This window comes from Nymphaea colorata, unplaced genomic scaffold (genome assembly GCF_008831285.2).
Source record: "Nymphaea colorata isolate Beijing-Zhang1983 unplaced genomic scaffold, ASM883128v2 scaffold0524, whole genome shotgun sequence".
Lineage (NCBI taxonomy): Eukaryota > Viridiplantae > Streptophyta > Magnoliopsida > Nymphaeales > Nymphaeaceae > Nymphaea > Nymphaea colorata.
Window position 1 is genome coordinate 21,600 of NW_022205030.1, and position 15,198 is coordinate 36,797.

General features: G+C 42.1%; 1 pseudogene; it reads left to right on the forward strand.

The window, feature by feature from the left end:
- The first annotated feature begins 19 nt into the window (after nt 1-19).
- Nucleotides 20-14,820, forward strand: LOC116245130 (selenium-binding protein 1-like; annotated as a pseudogene).
- The last annotated feature ends 378 nt before the right edge of the window (nt 14,821-15,198 follow it).

Sequence of the window (15,198 nt, forward strand, 5' to 3'; positions counted from 1 at the left end):
CCCTTCTAACCTGAGATCAATGACGTCCGCTCAGAGAGGAGGAAAGTGGGGGAGAAGGAATAGGAAAAAGGGGAGAGACGGAAACACGATCAGAGAAGGGAGCCATGGTTTCCACCAGGCGCAGCTCTTCATCGGCGAAGCTTTCTATGCCATCGCCGGTGCCAAGAAGCAAGCATCTCAAGGTATTCGGATGAAGCAAACCTTGTCCACATCTTATTTGTTATTGTTTACCTATTCTTGGGTTTGTTGTCGACTCCAACATCTCATTTATGTATTTTGTGGTTTTCTAAGGGGGTTGTTTTCTTCAGGGCTTGATTTCGTGGAATCAGGCGGAGAACTTGTTTTTCTTTGGGGGTTGAATTGGTGGAATCAAGTGGAGAACTCTCATCCAAAAGAGGTGCCGGTCACACCGAGGGGCGATGTGCCCAACTCAAAAGAATTGGCCCCGTCGTCTTCATGATACCAGCTCCCCTCTAACCCGGCGACCAGTTCTGTGGAAGATCCGGCACCGGCTGAAACCCCAGCTTCCAATCCAGATGCCGCGGTCGACAAACCGGTCGTGATGCCACCTCCTTCACCAGGTTTGTATCCCGAGTTCTACATGTAACACTTGGGAGAACGATAATTGTGAAAACCGGCCTCCAGCAATCCTTTGTCCATTTTACTTATTGTAGATTATAGATTCTGCATCAGAGAAATTGAATACAGTGGCATCGACATGGAATAATAGTTCGTTGAAAAGGATGCCTAATTTGGAATCATCGACTGTATGGAAAGACTTATATCATAGTATCTGCATGTAGTTTCCCCAATCCATTTCGTGATTGCTGATCGAGTACCTTGTTTTGCTGCTTCTTTTGACTTCGGCTTTAGGTCATGTATTGGGAGGTTTTTAGTGCCACAATTTGGTCAGGTTTTAGTATTAGGCATCAGGTGGATTGGTTGCATGTAGTTCTGATTTCATCAACTAACATGGATTGGAGGTCTCTTTAGGGACTTCTGTGTTTATAAAGTATGGTGCCTTCATTTCAATTAAGTTGTCATGATCCTCAAGAACGTTAGTTTTGTATGTTCTTGTTGTGGATAGGAAATTTTGGAAGTCTATGTTTGTTTCAGGTGAAATAGTTTTCTCAGTTGTTAGCTTAATCATTTTTTTCTCTGACCTGGATTCAAGAGTTTTGAGATTCGCCTCGTCGCTTGGTCATGTTTCAAAGGGTAGAAGCTAAACTCTAGGGTTATCATTTGTAGTCAATGAATGAATATCAGTTCTCTAAGTGGTGTAGCTTGGTTCAGGCATTTCATAGATATCTCAAACAGGAAACAAGTCAACAAATCATGCAAAGGAAGGGCAGCATAAGGTCATGGTAAGGAGTAGGTAGATGACATAAATAAAGTCAAGTCCATGACACCTCCATGTATGACGACATTGTGTTTGGATGTTTTCTGCTAATGCTTTATTAATTTGTGGTCAAGAACATATTTTGCAAAGTCCTCATGTAACCAGGGCACAAGACTGATCAACTTTGCTCGATAGTCATACATTTAGAGTCTAACAGAGTCCAATCCCATAGTTGTCATTATCATGCACTTGATGATTTTACAAAATCCACCACATACGATTGGTTTATCACGGGCTTCCTTTGGGAAAAGATAAGACCTTAATGTAAACCATTTGTAAAACTTTCAATCAGTTGAGGACTCAAACATTTATGGAAAATCGTCACTATCAAACCAACCTTTCGTATAGAAGTCCCTAGGAGAGTTGGTGAAGTTCATTTTTCTACCCAACCAACCTATGCTATTTTGCATTCACCCTCTTCTTTAAAGTAGAATTCCTTCCTCTTGGTGATATACCATTTGATGTTAAGAATTTTTGTAAAAGTGATAATTTTCAGTTTCGCTTAAAAACATTTTAAAAGTGTCTTCACACACAATGATGTGGCTTTTCTTTATTCTTAGTACCTCCTTCAATAGAAGGATAAAATTTCAAATTTTGGTTGCCAAATAATGGAAGAGGAAAACTGAAAAGATCCTGAATATGAGCAGTACAGAAAGGTCTTGTGAAGTTGAGAAAGTCGAGACTAGGAAATGCTATTGACTCTGGTAAATGCTAGGTAGCAAAATGAGCGTTGAGAGATTGGCTCGGGGCATGTGTAGTCATTCCTCTGGGACAGCAATCAAGAATACTGGGTGCGCATACAGGTGATTTATGTCTATACCATGAAGATAACAACTTATGAACCTTTGGCTCGTCGAAAACCCGCAGGGTGAAGCAGTAGGATCCTATTTTGATTTAGTTTGATTGTTTAGTTTTGTTGAGTTGGGCAATTGAATTCTACATTAATGGTTTCCTGCATAGTGTCATGTTTAGTTTTACTTTCATTGTGACAGGGTTGTTTAGGTGCTTTATTGTCTTAGGTTCTTGGTTTTCCATTTTCAATGCCTTCACTTGTGTTGCAGACCGACTATCCTTTGACGCAATGCGGGCCAAATAGGCATGAAAAAGTCAGCCCATGACAACTTGATTCTTTTTATAAATATAATCTGGTCAAATTCATGGGTGTGTGTCACATTCTGATAGTCTTTGAATTGCATATCATACATTGTTAAGATACAATCATGTGTTTGGTAACATGGAAGCCTACATTCTAAAAATGTCACACCCCAACCTTTTGACCCTCAAGCAATTTTTTTTTTTTTATAAACCTAAAGCATTGAGGTGCAGCTACACAACAATTCAAAAAAAGATGGAACTATGTCATTTGAAACCATGGGGCAAACTTTCATTTATATAACAATTTCAATTCATACAAAGTCACATCTATGTATATGACAAAAATGCCCAAACCACAACTTTGATGCCTAACACAAATAAGACATCAAAAAGACCAAACCATGACGCACCGACACTACCAAAGACCCAAAACCTCCCCAGTAGGATGTGAGTGAAGCTATCTGATCAACCTGCTGCCCCGGGTCCGCCAAAACCTGAAAAAGAAATAACTAAAGGCTTAGCCTTCGCAGTATGGCAACAAGCCAAGAAAATCTCAAACCCTCTTAGGTAGGGCTCAAATCTAAGAACAATCATAAAAACAATCTATCGTCATGTCGTGTCAGGACATAGGCACATCATTTGCCAAGAAAAACCCTAACATAGACCACGACATGAAAGGACCACTCAAGGGCTACAGAAACACAATCTCAATTACATGCAAGGCATGCTTAAACATTTCATTTCAGTCATAGCATTCACATGTCCATCAATCACATACATTCGTTCACACACATTTCATTCACCTACATTCATTTTCATTAGCTTTAGTGAATTGACAATTCCTGTGGGTGCAAACACAGGCACGTGCACACCGGGGGCGGCCCATAGCCGAGAGACAACCCCCGTGTTGGCCCAGAACAGTATGGATCCATTCATCCGCTGCAGCGGTAGAGCACTCATCCATGGATATGTGAATTCCAAGGAGAGATACTCAGCCTTCCCTAGGACACCTAGGTTGGGACGGCGTGAGCCCACGCTCCAAGCACAACACACAACAGTACCTTGGGGCATTGCACCGTCTGCGCTCCGAATAGGCGAGACCAGTGGCAAAAGCGGGATGTCTCCCAAACACAATGCCACAACCCACTGGCCTCTCATCTCTTATTCTTTCATTATTATCATTATAATTGCACAATCACAGAATGACCGGCTAGCTCATGAGGTTGGTTCACTTCACGAGTGCACCCACACCTCCAATTGCCTCCCGACGAGGTCTACACATAACATTAACAGTCATAGCTAGCCGTCATACAATACGGGTACAACTACCCTCTAATTCCAATCAATTGCATTATTGCCCACGGCAATACATATGCAACAATTAACAACATTCACATTCATAAAAATTCACATCTTATCAAACACATCAATCAGATCTTTCAAAAATTGGCCAAATCCCAGAAAGTAGTCTCGATCTGTGATGGCTCATACTTGTCCTATGCAATTATCAATATATGATGCTCTCTAATGCACAATCGGGGTCGAGGAGACACTCGACTCGATACCCCACCTCATCTGTCCTAAGCAGTTATCAATTCTAGCATGCACATGCAAATGCGTAACATTTTCAAAACATGCTTCTCATAGCCTTTCAAAACAAATCATATCATATATCAAACAATTTGCATATCAAACCATTTGCATGCATACACACATTCATTCACAAAACAATCCATCAATCACATCCCAATCCTAGGATCCCACGATCCTAGGAACACACATTCACATAATTGCCCAGGTAGGGATTTGCCTCGAATGCCGCCATACCTATCGCGCGTCCACTAAACACCTTGAACTACGACCCACATTGCTCAAGGCCTACTTGACGTGCCCGGTGTACCTGCAAACATAACAAAATGGTAAGTTCTCTACTTGTTTCACTTACCATCGATACAAATCTGAAAATACTGTCATCGAGGCATGTCTTCACCTCAAATGGGTGTCGACCCACGAAACCCTCCAAAAAGGGTCTCTACCCAACCCACGAGGTTGCCGCCAACGATTAGAACTCAAAACTTGCATTCGACTTATCACATGTACGATTCTCACTTGTTTTCCTTAGTTGAGGTGTCTTCCCCACCATAAGATTCTCAACATACAACGTATATGCACCTCAATAGAAGCATATTTCCCCAAGCTCACCAAAACGATTCTAACGTTCTCCACAACAATACAATCTCTACCATGCTTCCTAATTGCTTCGAAAATTAACCCATCATGCTTATAAGATCATTATAGACATGGATCATCGTTCCTCCACAAGAGTCCTAGACCTTCCCCAAAATAGTAACATCGTTAACAAACATCCTAATTCATCAAATCTTAAATCTAGCATGCTCCATTAATAATTATACATGCCCCAACAACAAATATACAACAATCTAGGCTCGATTAGGCCTTGCTCACCCCAATTTAAGAGTTTGAACTGCTGCAGTCCTCCCGGCAGCCACCTCACAAGTTCGAGAGGTCCTCAAATGGCAAAAATCCCGCAATGCCGCCACACCAACGCATTCTAGTTGCTGTTATGAGGGAGAAGAACACATCCCCAAGCTGAAATCTGATCAAACATCGATAAGAGAATCAAAATCGGTGAAAAGGAGGTTTAAGAGAGAGGTGTCTGTCGTTAGAAGAGGCCCATAGTAGTTGTAAAAGGGGCTGTGAGAGAGGGAAAAGCATGGGCAGAGGGTATTGACGGAGAGGGGAGAGTGCAGACAGAGAGAGAGAGAGTGCAAGGATGCGTGGGAGGAAGAGGGCGTGCATAGAGAGAGGGCGAGCAAAGAGGGTTTAGACAAAAGGGGAGAGGCTCGAGCAGAGAGCATGGACAGAGAGAGTACGGGAGAGAGAGCTGGCCGAAAAGGGAAACAACACGAGACGGAGAGGAAGAGACAAAGAGAGAGACCGATGGCTCACTTGAGCGCCACCACTGCCGCCACCACCACCGCCGTCCACTTCCGTCGCCGCTGCACTGACCTCCGTCTTCCTCTTCTCTGCATTGTGGCCATAGCAAAGGGAGAGACGAAGAGGGGAAACGAGGGAGACGAGGGAGAAGAGGGCGACGTCGGGCTCCCACGCTACTGGATTCGGGTCCGGGTCTGGACCCGATCCGGCCCACCTACAAAATGAGTCGAGCGTTACATCCTACCCTCCTTAAAAGAAATTTCGTCCTCGAACTTTAGATCATACGTCAATGCGAGAACAAGTGCGGATACTTCTCTCGCATATCCTCCTTGAGTTCCCATGTGCTCTCTTTCAACCCATGGTGTTGCCATTTCACTTGTACTAAAGGATTCTCTTCATGCGAAACACTTGCTTTCTTTGATCCACAATTCTAATAGATTTTTCTTCTAGTGTCAAATCGTCTTGCACCTGAACACCTTGAAAATCAATCACATGTGTCGGATCTGGTACATATTTTCGAAGCATGGAAACATGGAAAACATCATGAACATGACTCAAGTCAGGTGGTAGTGTCAATCTCTACACCACCTCTGTAATCTTCTCTAATATCTCAAAAGGTCCGATGAACCTTGGGCTCAACTTTTCCTTAATACCAAATCGAAAAACACATTTAGTATGTGAAAGTTTCAAGAACACATGATCACCCACCTCAAAAGCCAACTCTCTACGTCGAATGTCGACATAGCTTTTTTTGTCTACTCTGAGCAGTTAACAACTTCTTCCTTATTAATTGTACTTGGTCGATGTAACGTTGCAATACAAAAAGGTTCTTGATCTTGTCATCACCCAATTCGGTCCAACAAGTTGGCGATTTGCATGACCTTCCATACAAGGCCTCAAAAAGTGTCATCTCGATACTAGAGTGGTAACTGTTATTATATGCAAACTCTGACAATTTCACATGTTTATCTCATTCTCCTTTCCACTCTTAGACACATGCACGTAACATGTCCTCTAAGGTTTGAATGGTCCTCTAAGGTTTGAATGGTCCTCTCAGATTGCCCATCAGTTTGGGGGTAGAACGCTGTGCTCAGCTTAAGCTTAGTACCTCATGTCCTTTGCAATTGCCCCCAAAACCTAGAGGTAAATCGTGGATCTCAATCCGCAATGATAGACTTTGGCACTCCCTGTAATCTCACTATCTCGCCAATATATAACTCTGCGAGACTTTCTAAGGACTGACTGATTCTTATTGGCAGAAAATGAGCAGACTTCGTAAGTCGATCAACAATGGCATCATGTTGTATTCTGGTGTGAGGCAAACCAACCACAAAACTCATCGAATGTCTTCCCATTTCCACACTGGGATATCAATTCTTTGAAACAAGCCTCCTGGCCGTTGATGCTCTGCTTTGACCCGCTGACAAACTAAGCATTTTGTTACATATTCTGCAATTTCACGCTTCATTTCAGGCCACTAAAAATTCTTTCTCATATCTTGAAACATCTTTGTACTGCCAGGGTGCATAGAAAACTTAGATTTGTGAGCTTCATCAATCAACTGACGCTTCACTCCTTCATATATAGAGACCCACATTCTGTGTCGAAATCACAATGAACTATCTTCATATTGATACCAGGAAGAATTTGCCTTCTTGCTTTCTTCCATGTTCATAGCAAAATTTGGATCTTCATTTTGCTTCAATATAAGCTCTTCCATCGAAGGATGGCGTATCACTGCAGTTATCGTTGTTTTGTTCTCGTCACCAAGGTGAGGCTGTCATGCTATCATACCTTGCAACAATGTCCAAGAACGAGTCAACATACTACACATTGTTGTCTTACCATGTCTGCTCAAAGCATCAACCACCACATTCGCTTTTTCCTGAATGATATGATATCTTGAAATCATAATCTCTTACGTATTCAATCCATCTTCTTTTCCTCAAGTTGAGATCCTTTTGAGAGAATATGTACTTCAATGATTTGTAGTCTGTAAACACCTCAAAAATTGCACCATAGAGATAGTATCTCCACATCTACAATGTGAATACAATCGCTCCCAACTCCAAATCATGAGTGAGATAGTGTTGCTCATGTACCTTCAACTGTCACGATGCATAAGCCACTACACGGCCATGTTGCACCAATACACATCCATAACCGATTCCCGATGCCTCGGTGTACACTACAAATCCAGAATGACCCGATGGGAGCGTCAAAACAGGGGCAGTGGTAAACTTGTCCTTCCAAGATTGGAAACTCTTTTTGCACTCTTCATTCCAAACACACTTCACTCATTTTCTTAATCGCTTAGTCGTGGCCGTAGCTATTTTCGAAAAGTCTTATATAAACTCGCAATGATATCCAGTCAATCCCAAAAAACTTCTAACCTCAATTGCATTGCACGGCGTGTTCCAGCCCTATACAGCTGACACCTTCGTCGGATCAACGAAAAATCCATCATTTGAGATCACATGACTAAGAAAGTTCACTTTCTCTAGCCAAAATTCACATTTTGAGTATTTGGCATATAACTTGTGCTTGCGCAAAAAAAAACTCAACACACTCTTCAAGTGATCTCGGTGCCTTACCTGACTATCTGAGTACAACAAAATATCATCGACAAAAACAATCACAAACTGATCCAGGTAGTCTTTGAAAACTCGATTCATGAGGTCCATAAATGCTGAGGGAGCATTGGTCAACCCAAAAGGTATGACCCTGAATTCATAGTACCCACATCTAGTTCGAAAAACAGTCTTAGAAACATCTTCCTCCCACATCAAGAGTTGATAATAACCTGTCCTCAGATCGATCTTGGAGAATACCTTTTGCATTCTTGAGTTGATCAATCAACAAGTCTTCAATCCTAGGAAGCAGATACTTATTGTTGATGTGAATTGATTCCACATGCGGTAATCTATACACAAGTGCATTGTCTCATCCTTCTTCTTAACAAATAACATAGGTGCTCCCCATGGTGACACACTTGGTCGAATGAAGCTCTTATCTAACAGCTCCTGCAATTGCTTCTTCGATTCTTCTAATTATGTCGGTGCCATTCGATATGGTGCCTTAGAAATGGGAGTTGTCTTTAGTAACAACTCTATCTTGAATTCCACTTCTCGTGTTGGAGGCAAACTTGACAGTGCCTCAGGAAACACATCGGAGTACTCACTCACAACGACAACATCATGTAACCTCACCGGTTCAGTTTCATTGGTCAACACATTGACCAAGAAAGCAACACTTCCATTTTCTATCAAACGTTTGGCCTTTAATGCAGACACCATTAGCTTATCAGTTCAACTAACTTTTTGTGCTTGGAAGTCTACTGGTTTCATCTCATTCGTCCACAATCGTATCTGCTTCTCTCTACAATCTATAGTGGCACAATGTGTGCATAGCCAATCCATGCCCAAAATAACATCAAGCACACTAAAACTTATGAATTATCAACTGTGTAGGTAAGTGAAATAGGTGGGTCTCCACGTCCACCGTTTGGCATAACCTTTCAACAAATACGAACTATAGTCAACTTTGTCACATTCTGGCATCTTAAGAAGCTCAAAGATGCGTTCACCCTCTTCAATCCATTCTTCTGCCTTGATAGGGTTTGAGCACCCACACAAGTTTGGGCGTATTGTTGCCTTGACGTGCTATTGTCCAAATATGGTATGCCCATCAGAATGGGTGAAACTTAGCTCTCTTTGTGCCTCTGTAGCCAACCCAGCTCGCTTCTTAACCCTACATGGGTACTCCATCTGTACAAACAAGAATCTTTGACCGATCTTTCAAGTCAACTCACTGAAGTGCGTCAGCATAAAGTTTCAAAACATCAATCACTCAAAACAACAATCACCTTCTGTACATATACCTTATTAAAAGATCAAAACTACAATAGAAGTTCAATCAAGTAAATGCGTACCTGGGCAACACGGCTTCACAGATAGGCCATAACTCACATCCATAGTGGGGTTTGCCATAGCTCTGATACCAAAACTGTCACACCCCAACCTTTTGACCCTCAAGCAAATTTTTTTTTTATAAACCTAAAGCATTGAGGTGCGATTACACAACAATTCAAAAAAAGATGGAGCTATGCCATTTGAAACCATGGGACAAACTTTCATTTATATAACAATTTCAATTCATACAAAGTCACATCTATGTGTATGACAAAAATGCCCCAAACCACAACTTTGATGTCTAACACAAACAAGACATCAAAAACACCAAACCATGACGCGCCGGCACTACCAAAGACCCAAAACCTCCCCAATAGGATGTGAGTGAAGTCATCTGATCAACCTGCTATCCCGAGTCCGCCAAAACCTGAAAAAGAAATAACTGAAGGCTTAGCCTTCGCAGTATGACAACAAGCCAGGAAAATCTCAAACCCTCTTAGGTAGGGCTCAAATCTAAGAACAATCATAAAAACAATCTATCGTCATGTCGTGTCAGGGCATAGGCATATCATTTGCCAACAAAACCCCTAACATAGACCCCGACATGAAAGGACCACTCAAGGGCTAAAGAAACACAATCTCAATCACATGCAAGGCATGCTTAAACATTTCATTTCAGTCATAGCATTCACATGCCCATCAATCACATACATTCGTTCACACACATTTCATTCACCTACATTCATTTTCATTAGCTTTAGTGAATTGATAGTTCCTGTGGGTGCAAACACAGGCACGTGCACACCGCGGGCGGCCCATAGCCGAGAGACAACCCCCGTGGTAGCCCAGAACAGTATGGATCCATTCATCTGCTGCAGCGATAGAGCACTCATCCGTGGATATGTGAATTCCTAGGAGAGATACTCAGCCTTCCCTAGGACGCCCAGGTTGGGACGGCGGGAGCCCACGCTCCAAGCACAACACACAACAGTACCCTGCGGGCCTTGCACTGTCTGTACTCTGAATAGGCGAGACCAGTGGCAAAAGCAGGACGTCTCCCAAACACAATGCCACAACCCACTGGCCTCTCATCTCTTATTCTTTCATTATTATCATTATAATTGCACAATCACATAATGACCGGCTAGCTCATGAGGTTGGTTCACTTCACGAGTGCACCCACACTTCCAATTGCCTCCCGACGAGTTCTACACATAACATTAACAATCATAGCTAGCCGTCATACAATACGGGTACAACTACCCTCCAATTCCAATCAATTGAATTATTGCCCACGGCAATACATATGCAACAATTCACAACATTCACATTCATAAAAATTCGCATCTTATCAAAAACATCAATCAGATCTTTCAAAAATTGGCCAACTCCCGGACAGTAGTCTCGATCCGTGATGGCTCATACTTGTCCTATGCAATTATCATTCTATGATGCTCTCTAATGCACAATCGGGGTCGATGAGACACTCGACTCGATACCCCACCTCATCTGTCCTAAGCAGTTACCAATTCTAGCATGCACATGCAAATGCGTAACATTTTCAAAACATGCTTCTCATAGCCTTTCAAAACAAATCATATCATATATCAAACAATTTGCATATCAAACCATTTGCATGCACACACACATTCATTAACAAAACAATCCATCAATCACATCCCAATCCTAGGATCCCACGATCCTAGGAACACACATTCACATAATTACCCAGACAGGGATTTGCCTGCAATGCCGCCATACCTGTCGCGCGTCCACTAAACACCTTGAACTACGACCCACATTGCTCAAGGCCTACTTGACCTGCCCGATGTACCTGCAAACATAACAAAATGGTAAGTTCTCTACTTGTTTCGCTTACCATCGATACAAATCTGAAAATACTGTCATCGAGGCATGTCTTCACCTCAAATGGGTGTCGACCCACGAAACCCTCCAAAAAGGGTCTCTACCCAACCCACAAGGTTGCCGCCAACGATTAGAACTCAAAACTTGCATTCGACTTATCACATGTACGATTCTCACTTGTTTTCCTTAGTTGAGGTGTCTTCCCCACCATAAGATTCTCAACATACAACGTATATGCACCTCAATAGAAGCATATTTCCCCAAGCTCACCAAAACGATTCTAACGTTCTCCACAACAATACAATCTCTACCATGCTTCCTAATTGCTTCGAAAATTAACCCATCATGCTTATAAGATCATTATAGACATGGATCATCGTTCCTCCACAAGAGTCCTAAACCTTCCCCAAAATAGTAACGTCGTTAACAAACATCCTAATTCATCAAATCTTAAATCTAGCATGCTCCATTAATAATTATACATGCCCCAACAACAAATATACAACAATCTAGGCTCGATTAGGCCTTGCTCACCCCAATTTAAGAGTTTGAACTGCTGCAGTCCTCCCGGCAGCCACCTCACAAGTTCGAGAGGTCCTCAAACGGCTAAAATCCCGCAATGCCGCCACACCAACGCATTCTAGCTGCTGTTATGAGGGAGAAGAACACATCCCCAAGCTGAAATCTGATCAAACAATGATAAGAGAATCAAAATCGGTGAAAAGGAGGTTTAAGAGAGAGGTGTCTGTCGTTAGAAGAGGCCCATAGTAGTTGTAAAAGGGGCTGTGAGAGAGGGAAAAGCGTGGCAGAGGGTGCTGACGGAGAGGGGAGAGTGCAGGTAGAGAGAGAGAGTGCAAGGATGCGTGGGAGGAAGAGGGTGTGCATAGAGAGAGGGCAAGCAAAGAGGGTTCAGACAAAAGGGGAGAGGCTCGAGCAGAGAGCATGGACAGAGAGAGAGTGCGGGAGAGAGAGCTGGCCGAAAAGGGAAACAACATGGGAGGGAGAGGAAGAGACAAAGAGAGAGACCGATGGCTCACTTGAGCGCCGCCACCGCTGCCGTCCACTTCCGTCACCGCTGCACCGACCTCCGTCTTCCTCTTCTCTGCGTTGTGGTCATAGCAAAGGGAGAGACGAAGAGGGAAACGAGGGAGACGAGGGAAAGACGAGGGAGAAGAGGGCGACGTCGAGCTCCCACGCTACTGGATTCGGGTCCAGTTCTGGACCCGATCCGGCCCACCTACAAAACGAGTCGAGCGTTACAAAAAATATGTGAATCTATTTTGTTCATATTGTTCATATCCAACTCGGTTATGATACAATCATGTGTTAATCTACATTTTAAAAATATGCCAAGGTTTGGATCTAGAGTGATAGTAAAGTTTTGTTTTCTCAGTTATTTCAGCAGGGAGAGGAAACTGAACTACTGGTTGGTTTGAAGAATGGAGGTAATTGTGCTCGAATTATTCTTTGGCTACTGTCATACTCTTTTGACTTTGGTTTTATTCCTCTTCCAATTTTCTGTTTCTTTCTTTTTTTTTTCATAATGATTATTGTTATTTTGCACTGCTTATAGGTGAGGCAACTTTGGAGGTTCATGCCATAAGTGCCACTGTCCATTTCTCCTTTGATCATAAATTATTAGTGCAGAATCTAGCACTTCAAGCAAAAAAAAAGGTGTTCTACAATGATATAACTGAAGTTGTTGAATCTGGTGGATTTCTTAGTGTGCAATTTCTGGTCACTACTATGTATTCTTGTTTTAGGTGGTAAACATGATGGATGGAAAAGTGGATGACTTGAAGCTTCTTTCGATCATATTTAAAGCAAGCTTTCTATAATGGGCATATTGAAGAAAAAAAAACGTAAGTTTACATTATGCAGTTTCTGGATTCATAGATGTCCAAAACATTTGTAGGTTATGCAAATAGATGGAGGTCCTTAGTTGCAGCTTCCGTGCTTGTGCTTATAATTTTCTAGCCTTTTTCTTTGTTCTTTTTCTACATGCAGCTTACTGCTTTGGATATTTGAAGGATATATTTGGTTTAAACAAATCTAAAGCCGAAAGGATTATGCTTGAAGTTTTTTCTGTAGTCTACCTTAGACGGCTGTTATGTTATTTCAATCAGGACCTCATTAACACAGTCCTCTGTCATATATGTTCAACAGTTCTATTTTTCATTGTTTAGAGAAAACAAGCAGGTTACTTGCATTGTGCCAGTATCACTAGTTCTTTCCACACCAAATCTGATCTCTTTCTATAAACTTTGGTGTGACTGGTTGAGCTTTCACATCAGTGAACTGGTTCTGGCAAGTTCTTTTTTCTTGTACAAGATTACTTAACACTGCCTCACATGAGCATGATCACTGTCCTCACTTGATTAAGCTGTGATAAGATACATCTCTTAAGAACACACAGACTTCTTGGAATGAATTTTAGCTTTTATCCCATGCATCTGATGTGAGTGCTCTGATCAGCACACCTTCATTTGTGTTGAAACCTGGTACTTTTGATCTCCAATATGTATGTTCTGTTCAGATGGGAGAAACTTGGTAAGTCCTCTATTTGGATATGACTTCTGGTATCAGCCCTGACAAAAGACCATGATTAGTTCATCATGGGGAGCACCAAAATCTTTGACAAAAGGATGCAATCTCCAACATGTAGAAGATGGTCGTTATGAAGACATCTACATGTATACAGCTGGTCCGATGGTGAACTGAAACAGACTAGACCTTGGTAACTTGAATCTCCTACCTTTGGAGGTCAGTGTGACAGTGTCAAATATCATCGCCCTGAAAAGTGCAACCTATGCTGATATGATCATCAATTGTATGGCTATTACTTATGACCAGTTTGATACTGTCCTGCAGATTCTATACAGGTTACATTGGGTCTGCATTATGCAGCAACATGATTAGGTTTTTCCAGACTCCAAGTGGATCGTAGAGCCATGAGGTACCATTTGCTGATGTTCACATTACTGTAAGTGTGCATACGTGAGGAGTACTAGAGAGAGAGGGGGCCTAAATTGCTTGTTTGTTTCTTCTATGTTGCAATATCTGTGACACCTTTTGGAATTGGATTATGCTCGACATGCCTGGGCTTATAACTGATTTCGTTATCTCACTGGATGATCACCTCCTTTACTTCTCAAACTGGCTACATGGTGATGTTAGGCAATACAACATTGAGGACCCTTCAAAGCCTGTTTTGACTGGACAACTATGGGTTGGTGGACTCATTCAGAAGGGAAGTCAGATAGTTGCATTATCTAAAGATGGGCTGGAGTCTCAGTTTGATGTTCATGGAGTAAAGGTGTGTGTTGAAGTCATTGTTGTTTTTACCTTTTCTTGCTTTCCTCAGGGAAACAGACTTAGAGGTGGGCCACAAATGATCCGGTTGAGCTTGGACGGTAAGAGAATGTAGGTGACTAACTCACTCTTTAGCACATGGGATCAGCAATTCTATCCAGAGGTCTTGGAGGAGGGTCACATATGCTGCAGATTGACATGGACACAGAGAAGGGTGGATTGAAGCTGAATCCAAACTTCTTTGTAGATTTTGGGCTTGAACTTGACGGTCCTATTTAGGGTTGACTTTGTGGTCATTTGAGAATAAATGAGATGAGAACGGAAATAAGATGCATATTCAAACAAGAGTGCCCATTATGTTGAAGTACCACATGGGAATTGCTCAAGAAGCACAACACCTTGGATTGTTGGATTAATTTGGAGAATTCAAAGAGGTGACATGTCAACATCGTAGATAAGTTTTTAAATACAAAAAGTAGATGTCTTCGTCACATGTTCTCCCTTGTCGCATGTTCTCCCACCTTCACGGATCAAAAATGTTTCCCATTTTTTTGTTCCACACCATCCTAGAAAGAGGACAAAAAGATGGATTGGGTCGCGGGCCACTTGAGTACAGAGTCAAGAATGGAATGCAGTGAAACTAGCCAATCCATATCA